The following is a 12,319-nucleotide window of genomic DNA, read 5'->3' as shown; positions in this document are numbered from 1 at the left end:
ATCCTTCTGTTCTCAGCCTCCCAAGCCACTGGGATTACAGGTGAGTGCCATGGTGCCCGGCTGAGCTTTTTGTTTTCTGCCCTCCCCAGCCTCCCACGTTGCTGGGACCACAGATGCTTACTTCCAAACCCAGCCTGAGACCCTGCTTTCCACAAGTGTCAAAGCACTTTAGGACGCATCCTCCCGCGGCCATCCCCAGGATTGGCTGGGCTGGGCTCTGCCATGCTCAGCTGGCCCCTCTGTTGGCTCAGCATCCCTGTTCCCCTTCCTTGGAGGCTGACACAGGGCACCCATGTGCCCAGGCTCACCCAGGCATGGCCCCACTGCACCAGGGGACCGTGGATGCTTGGGCATGTCACTCATAGAAGTGCCCATTCTCCAGGTGAGAAGACTGAGCCCAGAGATGACAGGTTACCTGTCAAGGCTACCCAGGGGAAGGGACGTGGGCGGGTCACTCTCCTTCTCTCCCATCGTGTAAGGGCTGGGTACAGCCACTAACTGACAGTGAGTTAAGCTGACACATAATTTGTACTTTGGGTACGAAGATGCAGTCATTGCCAACAGAGAACCGAAACCAGCCATGAATAATTCCTGCACTTTCAACAAAAACACCAATAAAACGAAAGTTTGAATAAATACCACTCAACCCAACCAGCCGTGAAAGAGGAAAAAAGGAACCTGGAATCATCTCAGCGAGGGCTGGGGATGTGGCTCAGTGGCAGGGTCTCAGTTTCCAGTACTGGAAAAAAATCAAATCAAATCATCAGAGCCAGGCTCCTGGGGGTGGAGGGTTCTTCTTGTGCGGGCTGGACAGGCCTGGGTCCCCAGGAGCAGGTCTGCAGAGCCTCTTGGAGCTTCCTGGGGCCACTGTCCCCTGTGCTGTGGACAGAGGAGGGTCTCTTTGCCTGACCTCATGCAGGACTCTCCCCCCTGCAGGCCCTGCATCCCACCTGCAAGCCAGGTAAGTCCTGCGGGAGTCCCTTGGACCTCAGCCCAGCTGATGGGGCTGCAGGTTCCCACCCCTCCCAGGGGGGACGGTGACCCTAGGGAGGAAGGAGGAGGGAGGAGGGGAAGTAGTCACAGCCAGAATGAGGTATTTGACAGTCATTTGCTACAGTGAGGAGCAGGGCTCAGTCCCTTGGAAACAGTGGCCCAGGGCACAGGAAGCAGAACTGTTTCTCCACTCCGGCTTGTCCTTGGAGGAGGTTGCTTGGGTGCGGTGGCCTTAACGTCTCACAACTTCTCCTTCTCTGGCCAAGGGATCGCCTGGAGTCATAGCGGCTTCTAATTGGAGGCCCCCAGAGGATGACAAAGGAGGGTATAGTCTTTCTTTCTTTTTTTTTTTTGGTACCAGGGACTGAATCCAGGGGTGCTTAACCATGGAGCCACACCCCCAGCCCTTCTTATTTTTTATTTTGAGACAGAGTCTCACTGAGTTGCTGAGGCTGGCTTTGAACTCACAATCCTCCTGACTCAGCCTCCCAAGCTGCTGGGATCACAGGTGTGTGCCAGCTCACCTGGTGGGAGCGATGATTCTGAGAGTACCCGGGGGTTGACATCATGACTATCGACAAGGCTCAGTCTTCATTCATCTGAGACCCCAATCTTTCGGAGGAAGGGCTTCCTGTTGCATCCTGATGCTGGGTCAGGGCAGAGGGGCAGAGCCTGAGGTGGGTGTCATGGGTTGGGTTGGGGGACTTCAAAAAGATAAAGCCCTGACTTTTAGAAACTCAGAACGTGACCGTATTCGGCAAGAGGCAAGAGGCACGTTGCAAAGTGTCTAGTTAGATGAGGTCACACTAGGGTCGAACACTCCTGTTAACTCTATGTGGCTGGCTGGTGTCCTTGTCAGAAGAGACACAGACCCCGGATGTGGTGCACACCTGTAATCCCAGTGGCTTGGGAGGTTGAGGCAAGAGGATGGCGAGTTCAAAGCCAGCCTCAGCAACTTGGTGAGATGCTGTCTCAAAAAATAAAAAGGACTGGGGATGTAGCTCAGTGGTAGAGCAACCTGAGTTCAACCCCCAGGACCAAAAGGAAAAAGAGAGACACACACGGGAAGAGGTGACACAGAGGGAAGATGGCCCTGTGGTGGTGGAGTCAGAGACAGAGCAGAGCAGCTGTGAGTCCCAGGATGGTGGTGTCCCTGGAGGCTGGAGAGAGGCCTGGAACCGCTGGCCCCTCAGAGCCCCAAGAAGCCGCCCACTCGCTGGAACCCTGAGTTTGGACTTCAAGCTTTTAAATCGTGAGAGAAAAAGTTTCTATTGCTTAAAGCTGCCCGGTTTGTAGTCCTTTGTTACAGTAGCCACAAGAGAGTGACATAGTAACCCTCAGTCCTATCCTAATTGAGAAATGTCTGGGCAATGGCTTGGGGACAGGGTTGATTAGGGCCCATGCCATGCAGGTTAGGATACCATCCCTTGCCTCTCCCACCCCTGAACTGGTGACGGAAGGGAGAGGGGTCACCTGGGGCCTCCAGGGCCCTCTGCTACCTGGACACTTGCTGGTGTCAGAAGACCACAGCCTCAGCCACCCTTGGTAGGAGTGATGCAGGTGCAGCACCCTCTCACTTGATCCCAGAGGAGGAGGCTGGCTACACCCTACTTTATAAATAGGCGAATCAAACCTCGAGAGGGGCAGCAGCTGTGCAGGTCACATAGCAAGTGGGTGGCAGAAGCAAGGTATAGACCGTGTGGCCCCACTGTCCTTTCTGGTCCCTTCCTGAGTCATTTGATCAACGCTGCTCAGCAAACACAGCCTGGTTGGGATGCACTGAACTGAGTTCAGTCCCCGCTCGGCCACTCCATGTGGCCGGGCATCTTGGGGCACCTGTGTCTCACTTCACCGGGCTCTGCAAAGGCTCCTCCTGTTTCCTGCTCACTTACATCCGATGCTGCTGTAGGCTGGGACCCTGCTACCCCCACACCTGCACATGACCCTCCATGGCCCAAGCTTCCTGGAGCAAGGTGACCTCTTCCTAGTGGCTCCAGATTCCATGTGTGAATATCCCAGGAACGACCTTGCTTTGGAAGTCACACAGTGTTACCTAATAAGGTTTTTTTTTTTTTTTTTTTGTACAGGGGATTGAATCCTGGGGTGCTTAACCACTGAGCCACATCCCCAGCCCTTTTTATTTTATTTTTTTTATATAGAGGCAGAGTCTCACTGAGTGGCTCAGGGTCTGGCTAAGTTGCTGAGGCTGGCTTTGTACTCATGATCCTCCTGCCTCAGCCTCCTGAGCCGCTGGGATTACAGGCATGCACCACTACGCCTCGCTCCTTTTTTTTTTTTATTTTTAATATTTTATTATTTTTTAGTTCTCGGCGGACACAACATCTTTGTTGGTATGTGGTGCTGAGGATCGAACCTGGGCCGCACGCACTCCAGGCGAGCGCGCTACCAGTTGAGCCACATCTCCAGCCCACGCCTCGCTCCTAATAAGGTTTTAAGACACAATTCCAGCTCCAGTTGGGGCAATGTCACTTGTCACGTTGTTATGTTGTGGAAGGGGACATTGCGTGGCCATCATTGAAAGATACAATGTGTAATAGCAGCCACTGGGCAAGGCCAGGTCCCATGTCCCATGTGCGTTATTTTATTACATCTGGAAGTGGAATTGTGGTGTGGGTGGAGAGTTGAACTGTTCAACAAGACAGAAAAAAGAAAAAGAAGAAGAGGAGGAAGAGGAGGGAGGGGTGGTGGGAGAGGAGAAGGGAGGGTGGGAGGGAGGAGGAGGAGGGAGGGGTAGGAGGAGCAAAGAAGAACAGGTTTTAAGGGGCTAGATCCACAGCCAGCAGAGAGCTGGGGTGAAGCTCTGACTGCTGAGCAGGGCCATGTGATGAATCTCACCATCAGCCATTCTCCATCCTGCAGGTCAGATCACAACCTTGGAGCAGAGCTTGATGGGCAGAGAGGTCCTCTGCAGTCTATTTTCTACCCAGCATTTTACTCTTTTTAGTACTCTCCCAAATATCCCTCTGGGGAATTGCCCCTCCTTGCTGTCAATGTGAAGCTAACCATTTCCCAACACACACACAGGAAACCCAATTTTATAGGAGAGAATGGGGCTAATGGAAAGGGATGTTACATTGAGAGCAAGAGCCAGAGTGGAACTGACTGGTATGTCCTTGATCCATCCATACCTGAAGGTGTTACATTTCTCCACTTCCAGCAGCTCTTGGTGAAAACAATTGGTTTTCAGTCAGGTACAGTGCCACCAATTTGGGAGACTGAGGCAGGAGGATTGCAAAATTGAGGCCAGCCTCGGTATGTTAATGAGGCCCTGTCTCAAAATAAAAAATAGGGGCTGGGGTTGTGGCTCAGTGGTAGAGCACTCGCCTAGCACGTGTGAGGCCCTGGGTTCGATCCTCAGCACCACATAAAAATAAATAAATAAAGATATTGTGACCAACTAAAAAATAAAGAAATAAAGCGGGCTGAGGGTATAGCTCAGTGGTTAAGTGCCCCAGGTTCAATCCCAGCACCGAAACCAAACAATAACAAAAACAGTTGGGGACCATTTACTGATTACACCCCTTTTTTCCTCTAGCCTGTAGTCCAAGAGGATTTGTCCCCATGCAGTGCTCCTAGGACCCTGTCCTCCTCCTCCTCCTTGGTGACATTCATAACCATTGCTCTTTTCTTTTTCGTTTTCATTTTCTTCTTTATCTCTTTTAGTGGTACTGTAGCTCAAATCCAGGTTCTTACACATACTAGGCACTATGTCCTCAGGCCTTGCAAGGGAATTAACTGTTAAACAAATGTGAAAAATGAGGCTGAGGCAGGAGGATTGTAAGTTAAGGGCCAACTTTGGCAACTTAGCAAGGTCGTGTCTTTAAAAAAAAAAAGATAAATAAAAATAAAAAAGGCCGGGATGTAGCTGAGTGCCCCTAGGTTCAATCCCCAGGACTGCAAGAATAAAATAAAAGGACTCGGAGTATAGCTCTAAGTGGTGGTGGAGTTCTTGCTCTGGATTCAATCTCCAGTAACGCGCACGTGCGCGCGCGCGCACACACACACACACACACACACACACACAGAAAATTAAACTCTGGGATGAGACACAGCCCTAGGGAACTGTTAGCTAGTAGAGTGAATGATCTGAATGCTGGGCTGAGCAGCATCTACATAAGGGGACAGCAGGTGGCCTGCTCCTATGCCTTATTTTGGTCTGCAGGGTATCAAAAATAGTGCCAAGGGCCGGCCATGTAGCTCAGTGACAGAGTGCTTGCCTACCATGTGTCAGGCTCTGGATTTGATCCCCAGCACAGAAAGAGGTGGGGCAGGCAGGAAAAGAACTTGAATAGGCATTTTTGTTTTGGGTGCTGAAGATTGAATCCACTGAGTTACATGTATCTCCAGCCCCACTTCCTTTTCTTTTTTGAGTCAGGGTCTTGTCAAGCAGCTGAGGGTCTTGCCAAGTTGATGAGGTTGGCCTAGAAATTGTGATCCTCCTGTCTCAGCCTCCCAAGTTGTTGGATTTACAGGGGTGCACCACACCACCTGGTGTGAATAGACATTTCTCCCAAGAAGATACACAAAGGTCTCATAAGCACTTTAAAAGAGGCTCAACATCACTGATCATTAGGGAAACACAAATCAAAAACCCAGAGAAGAGCTGGGCCTGTAATCCCAGTGGCTTGGGAGGCTGGGGCAGGAGGATTGAGAGTTCAAAGCCAGCCTCAGCAAAAGTGAGTTGCCAAGCAACTCAGTGAGACCCTGTCTCTAAATAAAATACAAAGCAGGGCTGAGGATGTGGCTGAGTGGTCAAGTGCCTCTGAGTTCAATCCTCAATCCACCCTCCCAAATAAACAAAAAGGACTGGGGACATAGCTCAGTGGTACAGCACCCATGGGTTCAATAGCCAGTACTGGGGAAAAAATAAAGGAAGGTCATTTGATATCTGCTCCGACATGAATGAATCTTGAGGACATTATAAAATAAACCAGATTCAAATGGACAAATATCACATGATTCCACCTCTCTGAGGTCACTAGAGTTGTCAAATTTCTAGGGACAAAATAGAACTGTGGGTGCCAGAGCCCGGGGTTGGGGGGAACTGGGAGTTAGTACTTAATGAGGATAGTTTCAGATTGGGGAGATGAAAAAGTTTTGGAGGTGGATGGTACTAATGGTTTCACGACAATGTGGTTATGTTTAACTCCCTGAGCGGCATTTCAAAACGGTCAAAATGGTAATTTTTGCTTTATGTATTTCACCACAGTTAAAAAAAAAAGTGTCAAGGTGAACAAATGAGATGTCAAGGTGCAACTGTAGTAGACATCGCCCAGATTCCCTAGTGCCTGAATCTCCTCCCCTTGGTCACAGGGAAGACTCTACTCCCCAGCACCCTTTAGTTGAGTTTGGTCATAGGGACTCAGGGCACTGGAGACATGTGACTCTGCACTGATCTGCCCTTGCCCTGCGATGGCTTTGCAATGAGGTGGACAACTTATGAATTCTAATGACTTGGGCTGCTCAGACCAGCTGTCTTGGAAAGTCAAGCTCAAGCTGAACAGAGGACACGCAGGGGACAAGGCATCTTTGTTTTACATTAAGCTGTTGAGATGTTGAGGATGTTTGTTACTGCAGCACAACACATCCTGAAACAATAGCCTCTCATGTGCAAGGGCAGATCTGGAACTCCTGGGGGTGGTCCCAGGATGGAGCTGCAGGGAGTCATTCCCTCTACCTGTTGTCCCATGTTCCTGCCTCTTTTTTTTTTTTTTTTTTAAGTTGTCGGTGGATTCAATACCTTTTATTTATTTATTTATTTTTATGTGGTGCTGAGGATCGAACCCAGGGCCTCACACATGCTAGGCGAGTGCTCCACCACTGAGCCACAACCCCAGCCCCTCCTGTCTGACTCTTGCAGGTACTTGAATCAGGAACAGTGTAGTAATCTGTTCAGGCTGCCATAATAAAGTACCACAGATTGAGTGGTGTGAACAATAGAAACTTATTGTTTCAAGTTCTAGAGACTTGAAGTTCAAGATCAAGGTGTTGGGTCTCAGAGGGCTGGTTCCTCCTGAAGGCTGAGAGGGGAGGATCTGTCTTAGCCTCTTTGGAGTGTAGATGGTGGTCTCTTGTCCATGTTTTTCCACATTGTCTTCCCTCTATATCTGCCTGTCTCCAAAATTCCCCCCCCTTTTTTTTTTTTTATAATAAGACACTAGTCATTTTGGATTGGGGCCTACCCCACTCCAGTATGACATCATCTTAATGAATTACATCTGCAATGACCCCATTTCCAAATAAGGTCACATTTTGAGGTATTGGAAGTTATTGAGGTATATGAACATGAATTTTGTGGGGAGATCACTCAACCCATAAGAGACTGCCTCCCAGAGGAAGGAGCTAGGCCAAGTGGGCAGGTCTGGGCAGGGATGCCCTGGGGGCAGCAGAAGGAATCAAGTGAGCAGGTCTTTTTAGCAGGAGTGGCTCTTGAAGGTTCTTCAGAGATTTCCTATGTTCACAGAAATTGGGTGTGCAAATGAGTGCGTGTGTGTATGTTGGAGGGGGTGGGTTCTTGCCTCTTGCTCATCTCTGGGGACAAGAGATCAAGAGGCGAAGAGACAGTGCAAGGACCCTGGGAAGGGGCTGTCAAGGTCTGATCTTTGGGGTTTGTTTTTGACTTTCTGCTGATTGTAGAAATGCATTGATGTGGGTGGGGGTGGGCACATAATGGAGGCAGGCAGGAAGGGGAGCTTTCAAAGCCGTAGCCATGGGAAATGTTTTTATTTTCTGCTTGAAAGAAAATGCCAAAGAAGGATAAAAGGAAAAAAAAATAGGGAGGGAGGTGAAGAGAGTGAATATATGTGTGTGTGTTTGTGAGAGAGAGAGAGAGAGAGAGAGAGAGAGAGAGAGAGAGAGAGAGAGAGAGAATATCTGGGAGCCCATTGGCCCAGCAACCTGGGAAGGGTCAGACCCTGCCATTCCCTCCTCTGACATGTTCCCACTGGCCAGGGGGCACCAGCCTGCAGGAGGGAGCTGGGCAGAGCCATGGCAGGCCTAATTGCTGCCACTCTAAATGGGTGGCCTTAGGTTTCCCCACTTTTAAGACACTCGGACCCAGAATGTGTACCAGCAGCAGGGAGAGCCGCTGAGGGACACCTTGTGCAAAATCAGAAGGCCCCAAGGGAACCCCCGTAATCCCAGTTATTTAGGAGGCTGTAATCCCAGTTACTTAGGAGGCTAAAGCAGGAGGATCCCAAGTTTGAGGTCGGTCTGGGCAACTTAGGTAGGACCCTGTCGCAAGATAAAACTTAAAAAGGCGGGGGCTATAGTTCAGTGGTAGAGCACTTGCCTAACAGGCTGGCCCATGGTCCTTCTGAACTCCAGAGGAATGCTGCCTTGGGTTAGCCAGACCTCACCCAATCTCTACTTGCCCCAGGCCAAACCAGGGACTCCCACCAATCTTAGACCTCCGTTGCCTCCCCTCCCCCCACCAGGGGTAGGAGAAATTCCACAGTAGCCAAGAGAGAGGACTGAAAGGCTATAGGTGGGGGTGGCAAGGCAGGTGGTCAGCTTGTTGGGTGTGCTGAGGGGCTGGGAGTGTAGCTGACTGGTAGAGAGCTTAGCTTTAACACACACGAGAGCTAGGGGTTCCATGCCCAGCACACACACACACACACACACACACACACAAAAGTGAGGAGATGCTGGGGTTTCCCGTTTCAGACACTCTGCCTGTCTTGGTAGATGATGCTTGCTGCCACTTTCCAGCTGTGTGATTGTCCCTTTTCCTTTCTGCCCCTCAAGCAGAAATGGATAGGACAGTAACCAAATCACAGGTCCAGGGGAGAGATGCCCAGGACATCCCAGGGAACTTTCAGAGACAGGAAAACAGGGGGAGGGGGGGGGCTGGCAGACCGATCCGGAGGCACCACGTGGGTTAGGGAGGTGGGAGGAGAGGAGGGCCTCTGGGGGCCGGGTTGGCAGTGGAATTTGCTCCAGAACCCTTAGCATGCACGGGCCTGCTGGGGAGGTGCAGAAGCCCAAACAAAGCAGGGACCAGGGGTGGGGGAGGGGAATGGAACTTCTGAGAGACTAGGCAGCCCCCTCCTGGGACACGGACTCCCCACCTAGGTGCAGTGTCCCTCCCCAAACACACGTGCTGCCAAGCCCTCCATTAGTCACCCTGGCACTGACATACATAAATCCCATTAGTCACACCCCACACAAACTCGCTGCGGAACACACCCAGTCACACCCAGACAAAGGCTGAGGCCCCCTAAGACAGAGGCCCGGCTTGTCGGTGGGGGCTGGTTCCCCGGGGCCTAGTACAGTGCAGCGAAGCTCAGGCGCCGGACACATCCTTCCCAGAGTAGCCGATCCTCCATTTCCAAACCGCCACAACCTGCCCACAGCCCCCAAATAGTCACAGTGCCCTACCCCCACCACAAATCGTCCCCATCCCCTGTAGGCACACATACCACAATAAACGCCCTTGGCCACCCCCTCTTGTGTCTCTGGGGTGGGGGTAGGGCTGACTCTGGCCCCCTCCCCCAAGCCTGTCCTCGGACGGGTCTGGCAGGAAACATTCCCCAAGGTCACCCGAGCTCTTCAGCAGGCGGCCCCAGGAGCTGATTTATTGGCGGTTTATTTGGAGAAACGCTATCGCTCTCAGATTCCGGGGGGGGAAAAAAAACGCTCGCGGTGGACTTTAACCTTGGGCTGAAACCGCAGCGCTTTGTTTTCCGCGGCGCTTCCTGGGGCCTAGCAGGGGCGGCTCGAGCGGAATGTGGCTCTGCAGCCTCTCCGCTCCCAGGCTGCCGCCGGGGCGAGGCTCAAATTCCTCTGCGTCGGGCCAGAAGCCCTCAGTCCCTCCGAAAGTGCTTCTAGAAATTCTAGGAAGAAGCCGGAGCTCCTTGGGTGAGGGCAACCTCAGAGCCAGGTTTCCAACCGCCCCCCCCCCTTTGCCATCGCTTTTTTGGGGTCATGTCACTGGCACCGTGAGACTTTGGGGGGGCACCAAGGCGGGGATGAACGCTTTTCTCTCCACGATCGTCCCCACCAAAAGCCCTCAAAGTCTCTTCGGTGGTGGTCGGTCTCCGTCGCGCGACCGGATTGCTCGGTTGATGTCGGGCACCCGTGGAAAGGCCTGTTCCTTGCCCCTCTAGCAAGAAAAAAAAAAAAAAGATAAAACTGACGACATTAAACGTTATTGTTGGAAATGTACTCTCTGGGGCTGCCCCCCTGACTAGGATAGGAAGACCGTCGCCCCCACCAGGCTGCCACCAGCTCAAACGACCGATTCCTGCTTTCTCCATGGTCTATTTGCACCAAGGCTGAAAAGGGGTATCCTCGGCAGGGAGGGGGTGGCATGGCGCGGGATTGGGAACCCGATAGGTCTCCGACACCGCGCCTGCAGTCATCCGGCTCATCTCAAGCTTCCCCCTGCCCCCAGGCCCCTCGTCGCCCGCAGAGGGATCCCGGGGCACAGGACTAAGCAGGGTCCCAGGAGGTGGGTGGTCGCCTGAGTTGAGAAATCGCTCAGTCCTTGGCCCTGTCTTGCTCCTCAACAACGCAGGCAGTCCGTGCACCCATCCTTCATAGGAGGCTAACCGAACCTTCATAGGAGGAAGTGTCGGGCCGGGGGGGGGTGTCCCCACCCCAAAGATGATCGGTGAAGCTCGGGCCACCTTGGGGTCCGAAACTCGTGGTGATGGATGGTGGTGGCACTGAGTGGGAGGGAGGCCGTTCCCTCTCTGGCGAATGGGGAAATTCTGGCTTGATTCCCTACGTTGAGTCGGGGCCTCCAGGCCGTGACCAGGAGAGCAAGGCGCTTGGCTTGGCGCGGGATGCGAGGCCGGCCCCGAATACCCGCGCATAAACAGCAGGAAGCAGGGCCGGCGCGGAGATTTATGGCAGCAGCCGGCCTGCGACGCACCAAGCGCGTCTCAGTCCTTTCTGAGCCAGACAGTGGAGTGGAAGACCCGACCAGGGCCATAGGAAGAGGCCAGGGTCGGAGGCGGGGCCGAGAGGAGCCAGAATCCGCTGCGGCCAGGCCTGGCGCAACAGCTCCGGCTTTGCCCGCCGTGCGCCGGGGTCTTGGCTGCAGCAGGGCTCTAGCGCCGCGTCCCTGGTTTTCCTGGTGGGTCTGGGCGTCCCTCGGCCAGGCGCCGAGCCGCTGCTGGGCCAGACTCAGCTACAGACAGCAAGGATGACTGTCCCCAGTGCGGCCTCTCCGGGTTTTAGTGGTGCCCTGGCTGGGAGCTTCCCAGTTGCCGAATCTAGGACCTGTGGAAACTCTGGCCGAGAACACCTTGTCCCGGCCTCCCGAGCCGGCAGCCGAAGCCGGAAAGCCTCGGGGCAGCTTTCGCAGTGGAGTCTGGATGGGCTCAAACCTTCCCTAGTCCTGGGGAAAGGCGGTTCGGGGCCAAGGGTGGGGCAGTTAGGGTGTCCGCGTTTTGGAAAGGATCCGGGCTTTTTTTCAGAGGGTGTAGAGAGAACGTGTCCATGCGGGCTGCGACACCAAGGTGCTAGAAGAGCCAGGTTCAACCTTGCATTGGGCAGAATTGGGAGGCGTGGGCTCCCACGAGTCGGACCTGCTGGCGGCTGGCCCCGGTGCGGGGCTTGTGCCTACAAAGGCACCGCAGGGGAGACAGCGGGCTCAAGGTTGGCTTGTCCTTTGGCTTTACAACAAAGGGGGAGAGTTTTGTTAGTTGGGAAGCGACTTGGGGATATACAAAAGGTCTGGGCGGCCAGCCCGGGCCGTGGATAACCGCGCTGAGCCAGGCTCGCCTGGGTGGGTTCTCCCGGAATTGAGGTTTGAGGCTGCGTGGAGGTCCCCTCATCCCGGCCGATTTTCCGCCCAGTCAGTACAAAACACACACACACACACACACACACCCACTGCGTCAACACAGTTTTTGGCCACTGATCCCGCGGGTAAACAAGCTAGAGGGGGTGGGGCGTGGAAGATGGCGCCTGGACTTGTGGCCTGGGCAGTGGACACCCGTACCGCGCGCACCCGTTTTTCACGTTTAAATGTGGCCCACCAGGGCGTGGGGGGTATTTTCCTAGACCTAGTGGCCCAGCTTGGGTTGCACCAGAGGCTCCTGTGATGGAGCGGATCTACGAAGGGGCCGTGGCTGCAGCCTTTACTCCTCTTGGGATCGGTCCCACGCCCCAAGATGGCTCCCGGCAGCTGTTTACTCAGCGGCTCCGGGGCACCAGGGCGCAGGGCCGAAGAGGGGGCAAAGACCAGGGCGGGCAACGGTTGGTTCCAGCGGGCCTGCCCGCGTCCCACAAGCGAGGCAGCCCCGGAGGAGCAGCGCGGGCAGGATCAGTCCTGTGCGCCCCGCCCCACGGCCAG

General features: G+C 53.7%; 1 long non-coding RNA gene across 1 annotated transcript; it reads right to left on the bottom strand.

Annotated features, from left to right (window-relative positions):
- Positions 1–9,584: 9,584 nt before the first annotated feature.
- On the bottom strand, positions 9,585–11,851 carry LOC308651535. Its single transcript, XR_014022576.1, has 2 exons — positions 10,572–11,851; positions 9,585–10,117 (listed from the first exon to the last, which is right to left on the bottom strand). It is a non-coding gene; the product is annotated as an uncharacterized lncRNA (long non-coding RNA).
- Positions 11,852–12,319: the final 468 nt, after the last annotated feature.

Source organism: Spermophilus citellus (assembly GCF_964194105.1).
Source record: "Spermophilus citellus genome assembly, chromosome: 6".
Lineage (NCBI taxonomy): Eukaryota > Metazoa > Chordata > Mammalia > Rodentia > Sciuridae > Spermophilus > Spermophilus citellus.
This window is presented reverse-complemented; position numbering and strand designations above follow the sequence as displayed.